At 44.3% G+C, this 12,441-nt stretch overlaps 1 protein-coding gene across 3 annotated transcripts in view; it reads right to left on the reverse strand.

Annotated features, from left to right (window-relative positions):
* The window catches only part of PRIM2 (DNA primase subunit 2), a 373,431-nt gene that overhangs the window by 358,135 nt on the left and 2,855 nt on the right, over positions 1-12,441 (reverse strand). For all 3 annotated transcript variants that reach the window (XM_047794656.1, XM_047794660.1, XM_047794664.1), the window contains exon 2: positions 5,751-5,826. The gene's annotated coding sequence lies outside the window, so the exon portion shown is untranslated. The remainder of the gene's footprint in view (positions 1-5,750; positions 5,827-12,441) is intronic.

A 12,441-nucleotide genomic window follows, 5' to 3' on the forward strand; every position in this document is an offset into this window, starting at 1 on the left:
TTGATGAGTAGAAGTTTTAAATTCTTACTATGTCCAATGTTATTTTACAGTCAGTGCTTTCTGGGGCCTAAGAGATACTTGCTTAATGTAAGGTCATGAAGATATTCTCCTTTCTTTGCTTCTAGAAGCCCTAGAGTTTTAGCTTTTACACTTAGGTTAATAATTCATCAGAGATTACTTTTTGAGTATAGTGTGAGGTAAGGCTTGTGTGTGTGTCTTTTTGCCATTGGGCCACTCTCGCGGCATGTGGAGGATCCTAGGCTAGGGGTCCAATCGGAGCTGTAGCCGCCGGCCTACACCACAGCCACAGCAACGCGGGATCCGAGTCGAGTCTGCAACCTCCACCATATCTCCTGGCAACGCCGGATCCTTAACCCACTAAGCAAGGCCAGGGATTGAACCTGAAACCTCATGATTCCTAGTGGGATTCGTTAACCACTGAGCCAGGACGGGAACTCCAGAAATATTTTAAAAATATAGACATCCTGGGGTTCCCACTGTGACTCAGTAGGTTAATGATCCGGCTTGTTTCTGCGGTGATGCTGGTTCAATCTGGTGTTGGATCTGGTGTTGCTACAGCTGCAGCTCAGATTCAGTTCCTGGCCCAGGAATTTCCACATGCCATTATACAGATATCCAGTTATTCCAGCACCACTTTCTCTTTCTCCGTTGACTTGTTTTGGAGTTTTTGTTATAAATCAATCAGCCATATTTGTGTGGGTCTATTTCTGGTTCCTAGTCAGATTCGTTTCCACTGCACCGTGACGGGAACTCCGAAAGAAAATCTTTTTTCTTTTCTCTTTTTTTCTTTTTAGGGCCGCACCCACGTCATATGGAAGTTCCCAGGCTAGGGGTCAAATCAGAGCTACAGCTGCCAGCCTGCGCCACAACTCATGGCAACGCAGGATCCCCAACCCACCGAGTGAGGCCAGGGATCGAACTTGCATCCTCATTGATCCTAGTCAGGTTCGTTAACCACTGAACCACAAAGGGAACTCCTGTGTGCATTTATTGCTGGATGCTATTGTTTCCATGGTCTGTATATCTTTGTTTATTGTAGCTTTATTGAAAGTTTAAAATCAGGGCATCTAATTTCTTGGTTTTTATTTTTTTTCTTTTAGGGCCACACCTGTGGCATATGGAAGTTCCCAGCTAGGAGTCAAATCAGAACAGCAGCTGCAGGCCTACACCACATCCACACAAATATGGGATCCGAGCTGCATCTGCGACCTATGCCACAGCATGTGGCAAAGCCTGATACTTAACCCACTGAGTGAGGCCAGGGATCAAACCCACATCTTCACGGATACTAGTCGGGTTCTTAACCACTGAGCCACAATGGGAACTCCCAAGGCATCTCACTTCTTAAACTTTGTATTTTTTCAAAATTGTTTTGGCATTTTAGGTTCTTTGAAAAACTTTTAAATTAGCTTGAAATTTTCAGCCAAACAGCATGGTGGATTTTTCTTGGAATTGCACTGAATCTATTTATCAATCAGAGAGAACTGACAACAAAACTATATGGAGTGTTCCAATTATGTACATAATAAATCCCTCCAGTTATTTAAGGCTTCTTTAATTTCTCCCAGCAATAAGTATCAAATATTTTAATTTAAAATGTTTATACAATCTGCTTTCATTACTGTAAGTTGTAATCTGTATAAAAGCTGTAACAGTAAATTTCAAGATGATATGACATATTTTCCCCCACAAATATAGAGCAGAGTAGCTTCATTACTGTTTTAGGAGTAGAAAAATTGGAACAACGTTTTTAAATGAGAAGAGATGAAATATGCACACAGTTGATAAAACCACAAAGATAGAATATGATACGAGTTTTACAGGAGTTACAAAACAATACAAGAGCCAAGGAGAAAGCAAACTCAGCTTTTGATTTCTCTTAACCAGTTAAAAGTAATAAAAACAAACTTAAGTGAAACTGTCACTGAAATATATGAAAAAATGAATTACAAAAGATGTGAGAAATTGGGAACATAAAAAACTTTTATGACAAAATTGACATCTAAGTTGGCATTCAGCATAGATCACAATCTATTTTTTTATTTAATGTTTTCATTTATGGAGACGGCTAACTTACTGTGTTACTCATGAGATGATTTCACTATTTAATAATCACCATAATCGAGCTAAGTCCTTCAAACTTTGATCTTTTAATTAAAAGTAGATGTTCAGAATTTCTTCTGTACAAGCCTTTTACAATGTACTTGAATGTGGTTAATTTATTTTTTCCTACTAAGTACATAATCCCAATTCAAAAGTTTTTCTTTATATTCTTTTGTTTGTTTGTTTGTTTGTTTTTTGCCTTTTCTAGGGCTGCTCCTGCAGCATATGGAGGTTCCCAGGCTAGGGGTCCAATCGGAGCTGTAGCTGCCAGCCTATGCCAGAGTCACAGCAACGTGGGATCCGAGCTGTGTCTGCAACCTACAACACAGCTCATGGCAACACCGGATCCTTAACCCACTGAGCAAGGCCAGGGATTGAACCTGAAACCTCATGATTTCTAGTCGGATTTGTTAACCACTGAGCCATGACGGAAACTCCCCTATATTCTTAAATTCCTTATATTTGGGGTAGGAAACCACAAAACAAGGATATACTTGGTGCAGGCACTGCTGGCAGGGCTGAGGCTGGCCCGTGCCCTGCGTGGCGCTCCTTCACATGTTCTTTCTGTGCCTTCTGTCTCCTAGGAGGGGCTTCTGGAAACCATCCTGAACACTCCCAGACAGCAGGCGTCAGGCCAACTCTTCCAGAAACCAGGATAGACTATAGTGTGAGGGGGGGAGTGTGGGGGTGGGGGCACACCCCTGACAAGGGCAGGATTGAGAATGCCCCCCAGTTACTCACTGTCTCGGCCCACCACTGGTTGTTTGTTTGCTTGTTTTTGCTTTTTAGTGCCGCACCTGCCACATATGCAAGTTCCCAGACTAGAGGTCGAATTTGAGATACAGCTGCCAGCCTACACCACAGCCACAACGCAGGATCCGAGCCGCATCTTCGACCTACACCGCAGCTCATGGCAACACCAGATCCTTAACCCACTAAGTGAGGCCAGGGATTGAACCCGAATCCTCATGGATCCTAGTCGGGTTCGTTAACCACTGAACCATGAAGGGAACTCTCCCACAACCATTTCTGGCTGGGCCTGCACAGCATGCAGTACCTCCTACCCAGGGTCCCAGCAGTCTGGCCTTCTCTGGCAGGGAAGAACAGGTGTGCCCAGGCACAAAGGGGCACATGCTCAGGACCACTGGGAGGACATGCCTGACCCAGCTGGCTTGGACCTGCCTTATCTACCCCAGGGCAGAGAGAGTCGACTTGTGTGTATAGAACTTCTTCTTGGCCCCAGAACCTTCCTCAGTGCTATTGGGTCCAGTGGTACCAGCAGGGGAAATTGGGGTGAAGAGGCCCCGTCCTCTCACCAAGCCTAGAAACCACACACACACACACACACACACACACACACACACACACACCCATGGTAGAAGCCTCGATGGATCATAAAAGTAATTTCCCAGCCTTTCTCCATGCCTCTGGGGGGTGGGGGGTAGGGGTGGGGCACCTTGCCCCTTGGGTGGTCACCAAGTCCCAATGAAGAGAACCTCAACGGGGACACTTTTTTTTTTTTTTTTTGCTTTTTAGGGCTACACCCACAGCATATGGAGGCTCCCAGGCTAGGGGTCAAATCAGAGCTGCAGCTGCTGGTCTACACCACGACCACAGCAACACAGGATCCGAGCCACATCTATGACCTACACCACAGCTCATGGCAATGCCAGATCCTCAACCCATTGAGCAAGGCCAGGGATTGAACCTGCATCCTCCTGGATACTCGTTGGGTTCGTTACTGCTGAGCCACAATGAGAACTCCCAAGTGGGGATACATTTTTCAAGCAACATACTCCAATGCCCTCCCCGGTCCTTTCTAAGTATACTTCGACAGGGATGGAGTAAGATAGTTACACAGGTAGTTGTAGAAGTCCCAGTGGGCGGCTGAGGACTGTAGCTAGACAGGGAAACCTAGGGAACTGTGGGAGGCCACTGTAAGTTAATGATCACTCAAGAAATCCATCAGAACAAAGCAGGCTTGCTCAACTCTAAAACCAAAAATGAGAGCCTAAGACAGGCCTTGAGTCCTTAAGTGAGAGATAAAACGAGGCCTGCATTCAAGTTGAGGATCCTTAAGACCAAGGATCCTTAAGACCAAGTACAGGAATTTAAGGAAAAGATGACATTCCAAAGTAGGAGAGCCTCATTATATGGAAACCTGAGATGATGCAACATATTTTAGCAGATGTCATCACCCTTCTGCTGATTTGAATAAGTCCTGTCGCATTTCGAGTTTGACCTCATAGGACCAAATACTCTCTACGGATGTGAAGGAGGAGCTAGTGATGTAAGCCTGATGTCTACTCCAAGAACAAGGAAGAAGGCAGTCCTTTCCCTCCCCATTTTCCTTCGAGTATAAAAATGTAGCCCACCTAATCCTCAAGGCAGAGCTTCTTTGCCTGCTAGCTTGAACCTCTCACAAGCATCCTATCTTAATAAATTTCTTTCTTGCCAAAAAAAAAAAAAAAGAATACACTAAAAACATGATTGACTAGTCTATTAGGATATTTCCCGTCCAATAATTTCAGATAAGATATCAGATGCTTGATTGAAAACAACACGTAATCATTCTTTATTATTTTCTTTTTTAAGACAAATGCATTGAATCAGTAGGAAATCCATGACGACACTATGTTAGAAGATTTACATGCTAAAAATGTTCATGGCAGTAGTAACTCCTCAAGAAATACAATTGCATATATAAAACAGTATCAAATCCACTTATATATATTAGACTGTAAAGTGTAATCTACTTATGTCTAGGATGTATAAACACATGAGTTTAAAATGTGATAGAAAATGGCTTTGCAGAGTTCCCGATGTGGCGTGGTGGGATAAGAATCCAACTGCAGCAGCTTGGGTCGCTATGGAGGCACAGGTTTGATCTGTGGCCTGGCGCAGTGGGTTAAAGGATCTAGCATTGCTGCAGCTGTGGCTGGTATTCAATCCCTGCCCAGAAACCTCCATATGCCACAGGTGTGGACATAAATTTTTTTTTTAATTAAAAAAAAAGAAAATTGCTTTGCTAACTAGCATGTATGTGACTATGTGACTTTAACAAATTTACTTTCTCTCTCTGATCTTCATTCTCCTCTTCTATTAAAAAAAAAAAAAAAAGAGGGAATAACCATACTCACCTACATAGAGCTGTTGTAAGGAATAAATTATTGTTTGCAAGGTACCTGGTATAGTTCCCACCATACAGTAAGTGCTAAATCACTGGCAACTATTTTTTTTCCTATAGAAATAATAATAATAAAAATAATAGGAGTTCCCGTTGTGGCTCAGCAGAAATGAATCTGACTAGTATCCACGAGGATGCAGGTTCAATACCTGGCCCCACTCAGTGGGTTAAGGATCTGGCGTTGCCATGAGCTGTGGTATAGGTCGCAGACGTGGCTCAGATCTGGTGTTGCTGTGGCTGTGGTGTAAGCCAGTAGCTACAGCTCCAATTCGACCCCAGGCCTGGGAATCTCCGTGTGTGGCAGGTGCGGCCCTAAAAAGACAAAGTAATAATAATAATAGAAATAGTCATCATCTGAGGAAACGATACATTCCTTAGTGCTGCTGTAACAATCACCACAAACTTAATGTTTCAAAACAATACAAATGTATTACCTTACCATTCCAGAAGTCAGGAGTCCAAAATCATGCTCACTTGGCTAAAAGATTTCAGCAGAACCGGTTCATTCCAGGGGTCTATACAAGAAGGAAAATGTGACTTTATATCTTGATTTTTTTGTTTTTACCACTGTACAAATTCTCAACATGTATCATCACTGAAATTCTGTGAGTCTAGATACCTTACAGAGACCTTAGACCAGCCGGGCCTAATGAATGAAGTTTAGGTGATCCTTCAGATGGAGGGGAATTACTTACCAGTGTATGGATGTGTATAGCATTTGGTAGAGAACACATATACATACTGGATGAATCTAAGGCAGCATTAGCAGATGTCTCCCCTGGAGTGGGACAGCGGTCAGGCAGGGTGTGTGGAGAGGACAGACATTTACTGTTTGTTTTATCCCATTTTGAGTCAAGTTGGAATTTTTACCAAGTGCATTTTGTATTTTTACAGTTATAAAAACTGGTTTAATTTTTTTTTTCTTTTTAGGGCCAGATGTGCGGCATATGGAAGTTCCCAGGCTAGGGGTCGAATCGGAGCTACAGCTGCCAGCCTACTCCACAGCAACACAGGATCTTTAACCCACTGAGTGAGGCCAGGGATCGAACCTGCATGCTCATGAATACTAGTCAAGTTCGTTACTGCTGAGCCAAAACAGGAACTCCTAATTTAATTTTTTGTTTGTTTGTTTTTTTGGCTTTTTATGGCCGCACCTGTGGCACATGGAGGTTCCCAGGCTAGGGGTCGAATCTGAGCTGCACCTGCCCGCCTATACCACAGCCACAGCAATGCAGGATCCGAGCCGTGTCTTTGACCCACACCACAGCTCATGGCAACGCCAGATCCTTAACCCACTGAGGGAGGCCAGGGATTGAACCTGCATCCTCATGGATCCTAGTTGGGTTTGTTAACCACTGAGCCACAAAGGGAATGCCCTAGTTTAATTTTTAATAGAGCCAGTGGGGACCTGCTGTAGAGCCCAGGGAACTCTATGCAGTATTTTGTGGTAATCTATTTGGGAAAAGAATGCATGTGTGTATATGTATAACTGAGTCACTTTGTTGTATAGCAGAAATTATCACAACATTGTAAATCAACTATAATTCAATAAAACTTTAAAAATAAAATACACAGGAGTTCCCGTCGTAGCTCAGTGGTTAACGAATCTGATTAGAAACCATGAGGTTGAGGGTTCGATCCCTGGCCTTGCTCAGTGGGTTAAGGATCCGGCGTTGCCGTGAGCTGTGGTGTAGGTTGCAGACGCGGCTTGGATATGGCATTGCTGTGGCTCTGGCATAGGCCGGTGGCTATAGCTCCAATTAGACCCCTAGCCTGGGAATCTCCATATGCCGCAGGAAGCAGCCCTAGAAAAGGCAAAAAAAAAAAGAAAGAAGAAAGAAATACACAAATTTTTGCCCCCAAAATTTTCCTTAAATATAGTATATAGTCTACCTAAAACCACAAATTAAATGTATTCAGGGACAATATTTCATGTGTCTTTATACCCCTTGTAATACTTTAGTATTGAATCTCAGAAATAAGGGAAAAAAAGAACATGAAATGCATGAAATTAGCCCATGTTTGTAATGCCATCCCAGAAAACCTTCCTGAGACAAAATTGCAGTAGGTCTAAAAGAAACTTCAGAATCTGAAATTCCTGTCTGAGATAGCAATTCAAAATATCCTGGGAACTTCCATATGCCATGGGTGTGGCCACAAAAAAAAAAAAAAAAAAAAAAGACGGAAAGAAAGAAAGAAAGAAAAACATCCTGGGCTTCCCAGCCTTCAGAAATGTGGAAATAAGCTCCTGCTGTTAAGCCTTCCAGCCGACAGCAGTTTGTTATGGCAGCCTGAGCTAAGACACCTAGAAAAGTAAAAAACTTGAAGTCCTTCAAAGGGGGTTCAGTGGGACGGCACCAGAGATCGATGGACTAGGACTGTGTGGCCAAATCCCACCGACTCCGTTTTGTCAGCTACATCTTGGGCCCCTGTCCCACGCCACCTCCCCTTTCTGAGGGACTCAGCTACTCACAAGCCGTGTAAGTTCCCTGTCAACAGCCACCGCACCTCCCTCTGACATGAGACTGGAGGAGCGCCTTTTGCTGCAGCAGGTGGTAATGGTCACCAGACCCCTGGGGGAGGAAAAACCCGGTCCCCTGGGGTGGGGTCACATGTTTCCCTAGTAGTTAGATCCTATTTTTAGCTTTGGCCCCGTTGAGTCTCCCACAGCCCATTTGGGTGGCATGCAAGGTCCTGTCAATGCCTCTTTTTTTTTTTTGGTCTTTTTAGGGCCGCACCTGTGGCATATGGAGGTTCCCAAGCTAGGGGTCGAATTGGAGCTGTAGCTGTCAGCCTACACCACAGCCACAGCAATGCCAGATCCTTAACCCAATGAACGAGGCCAGAGATTGAACCTGTGTCCTCATGGGTGCAGTCAGATTCAGCTCTGCTGAGCCACGACGGGAACTCCTGCCAATGCCTCTTGATGGTCATCTGCCCAATCCTGCCTGCATGAAGCTTCCCACGGTAACGTTCATAACTGCACTTTATGCAGTGGCTGGCTGCGTTTTCCCATCTCAAAGTTCCTTCTCAGTTCCAGAGATATACGGCATTTTTTTTTTCTTTTTTGGCCACCCTGAGTCTACGCATCTCCCAGGCCGAGGATCAGATCTGAGCTGCAATTGTGACAACATAAGCCAGATCATAAGCCACAGCTGCGGCAATGCCAGATCCTTATCCCGCTGTGGTGGGCCGGGGATCAAATCCACATTCCAGTGCTCCCAAGACGCCGCCAAACCAATCCCTTTGTGCCAAAGTGGGCTCCAGGTTTTGTAGTTTAGTTTTGCAGGTTCTTTATTTGTTTGTTTGTTTTTGGCCACAACCATGGCATGCAGAATTTCTCAGGCCAGAAGTCAAACCCGAGGCACAGCAGGAGCCACAGTAGTAACCACAGCAGTGACCATGTGGGATCCTTAACCTGCTGTGTCACCAGGGAGCTCCTCAGAGGACATATCTGATGGCTCCACCCCACAACAATGACTCTTCTTAAAGAGAAGTCTGGTGGCCTTTCTGGGCAAGCGTCACTGGGTATTCCTGACACTAGATAACAGCAGCACAACCTAGACATTAAGAACCGCTCAAAAATGGACCCACACATTTTAAAATATCCCTCACATTCTCACCAAGGGGTTGGTTCTTAGTCTCTAGAAAGTTAATTCAGTCTTTTCAATTCTAAGAATTGAGGGAGTTGAGGTCAAAGATACTTGTGACCACCCCTGTCATAATGGATGTGAATTTATTCAGACTGAACGAACTTGGGCAACGCATATCTTGGTGATGATTACAACTGACTGAGTGCCAGAGGTCCTTCCGCAAGTTCTGCAAACTGAGCGAGCCTCTGACAGCTCTTGTGGAGCTGTGCAAAGGGGAGGGGAGCACCTAGTTTAAAGAATAGTGCTATGTATCTTACAATTCGAGCAAGTAGGGGCTCAGATCAGAACTAATTTTTTTTTTCTTTTTTAGGGCCTCACCTGTGGCAGATGGATGTTCCCAGGCTAGGAGTCTAATCAGAGCTGCAGCTGCTGGCCATACACCACAGCCACAGCAGCCCCAGATCTGAGCCGCATCTGTGACCTATGCCAGGACTTGCAGCAACACTGGATCCTTAACCCACAGAGCGAGGCCAGGGATCAAACCTGCATTGTCATGGACACTGTGTTGGGCTCTTAACCCAATGACCCACAGTGGAAACTGCAAAAATTAATTTGATGCAGAAAACACACTTCCTGTTTCTGTAAAAAAGCTGACTGGGCTGATCTTACCCCTTCCACTGGATATACATAGACTTGACAAGTTTAGATAAATAGACGTGATTGGATGAAGAATAAACACACATACAACAGAATAAAGAGCCTAAACCAAGAGAAAAGGGAGCCCCCAGCGGCCTTGGCAGTCCCAGACAGTGTCACACCTGAGGCTCAAAACTGAGGTTTCAGTGCCCCAAGGGTCTGAAGGTGCATCCTGATCTGGATGAAAGAGGGTGCTGGCAGTGAGATACTGACATAAAGACAAGACACCAGAAGAGCCACCAAGCTGTGAAAAGGGAGCTAGAAAAGGGAAGCAGCAAGGATGCTTAACAGCACCTAGGGTTCTGAATGGGCAAACATCTCTGGGAAGAATCAAACCCCAATCCTATACCGCGGTTGGTATGGTTTCCAAATTTGTATTTCCCATATGAAGTGAGAATTACAAGCTGAGAATTTAGCATAAATGCTAGTCCCAGATCCAGGAACATTCTGAAAAAGCAAACATCAAAAGCAGTTGTCAAGGAGCTACTGCTATGGCACGAAGGGATCGGCAGCTTCTTAGGAGCCCTGGGATGCAGGTTCAATCCCCTACCCAGTACAGTGGGTTAAGGATCCAGCATTGCTGCAGCTGTGACTTAGGTCACAACTGTGGCTCGCACTTCATTCTTGGCCCAGGAACTCCACATGCCACCAGGTGACCAAAAAGGGAAAAAAACCAAAAAAACAAAAATGAAGTTGTGAAACCACTGTGCAGGGGCTGAGCACGCAGAAGCCTCATAGAAGACACAGCCCCAGGGACGATGAGTTCACATTCCTATATTACAAATCACAGGATGAGGGAGAGTCGTCACAGACAATGAAGCCATAATGACAAAGATATGAAAAATATAAGAGAGGGTCAATTCACTGAATAAGAGTTCCAGACAAAGAAAAATGGAAAGAATAGGTTAGAGGTAATAGTTGAAGAGATAATGGCTGTGGGAGTTCCCATCGTGGCACAGTGGAAACGAATCTGACTAGGAACCTGTGAGGTTGCGGGTTCAATCCCTGACCACAATCAGTGAGTTAAGGATCTGGCGTTGCTATAAGCTGTTGCGTAGGTGGCAGACGCAGGGCAGATCCCGCATGGCTGTGGTGTAGGCTGTGCTGTAGCTCCTATTAGATCCCTAGCCTGGGAACCTCCATATGCCACAGATGCAGCCCTAAAAAGACGGGGGGAAAAAAAAGAGAGAGAGAGAGAGAAAGAGAGAAGAGAGATAATGGCTGAAAATTTTCCAGAACTGAAAAATGATTGAAGTAACATACCAAATATTGTAGGTAAAATTCATACCCAGATACTACAACACAGTAAAGATGAAGAAAAACCCTTAAAAGCAGCTAGAGAAAAGAAAAGATATATCACTGGCAAGGCTGCTGGCATTTCTGGAGATGTGTCCATTCAGAGACACTTCCACACATTCCACTGCCAGAGTGGCTTCCAGATCATTCCTGCTGTCTGGGACCTGCCACACCACACCAAGGCTCAGGATAACACTGTCATACATATCCCGCTCTTGAATCAATTCTCTGTTCATTCTTAAACACCCCAACCCCCTGTCCAATGCAATTCTTTTTGTCCCTCTGGTTGAGAGCAACTCAATTTTAAAATAGCTTCAGGCATGAAACCATAATCTCTGATTAACTTGGAAATGACTATACTTGAGAGGAAAAAAATTCCATAGCTGGCATCAAGTATTCGATTGCTACCCTGAGTAGAGCACTTTCCCACCACTGGATGTGACTAAATAAATGTGAATTCAGGGAATGGACAAATGGATGAGTATGAATTTATAACTGGCCATCAAGACAAGTGGATTCTTTGTACCTAATTTACCTGCAGGGCACATCACCTTTATTTACTTCTTTGCATCCAAAACAGGCCTAATCATATGTTCCCCTACTTATGTGGTGAGGACACTGAGCAGAATTTAAAAAAGGAGTGGATGACAAAATGCTGATTGTGAATAAGCTCTTGAAAATGCATTAACTGCCAGATCATGAGAGTGATGTTTAAACAAATGTGCCAATAGATGAACAAGGAAAAGCATCACAGAGATGCAGTCTCATGTATCATCAGTGGAGTCCTCAAAAATCAAGCAGTTGTCCAAACAACTCAGCCCTTTCAGGGAAGAGATCTCTCAGCACATTAAAGACCATTTCAACAAAAACAAATGTCCATATGAGAAAGACAGTGAAGGAAAATAAATAAAGACTTTAATGTTCTAACAATTCCTTTATTAAGTGCCCTAAATCCAGAAGTGCATCTGATGGTACAGACCAGCCCATGAGAGATAAGAACAATCTGTGAAAAAACAAAAAGGACTAGAAGGATGACTCTTCCCTGGCTCACACTGGTTAGGGGTGGTAACTAGTGTCTGCAGTGACCACCATCAGCGAGGCAGTGTGATATTGTGATTTATAATAAGAAAAAAGTATTTGGTCTTTAGCTCCTGAAACAGAACTCCTAAAACCCTTGGAATTTCCTAAGAGATGATGGCCTTAAAGGTGTCTTTTGTTATGTTCATGAAGTGACTTTAGGGAAAATCCCTAAGTTACCTAAGGATGCTGGTTGCCAAGGGAACCAACCCTGCAATTAGAGGATTGGAACTTTCAGTTCCATCCCAGACCCCTGGGCTAGAGATAGAGTTCAATCATCAATGGTCAAGGATTTTGCCAATTCCGCCTACGTAAAGAAGTCACCGTGAAAGGACCAGCCTGGAGAGCTTCTGGTTGATGAACACGTGGCAGTGCTGGGAGAGGGCATCTCTGAGAGGGCATGGAGGTGCCATATCCCGTCCCCATACTGTGTCCTGTGCATCCCTTCTCTCTGGCTGTTCTGAGTTC

The sequence above is a fragment of the Phacochoerus africanus genome, chromosome 9 (assembly GCF_016906955.1).
Source record: "Phacochoerus africanus isolate WHEZ1 chromosome 9, ROS_Pafr_v1, whole genome shotgun sequence".
NCBI classification, from domain to species: Eukaryota; Metazoa; Chordata; class Mammalia; order Artiodactyla; family Suidae; genus Phacochoerus; species Phacochoerus africanus.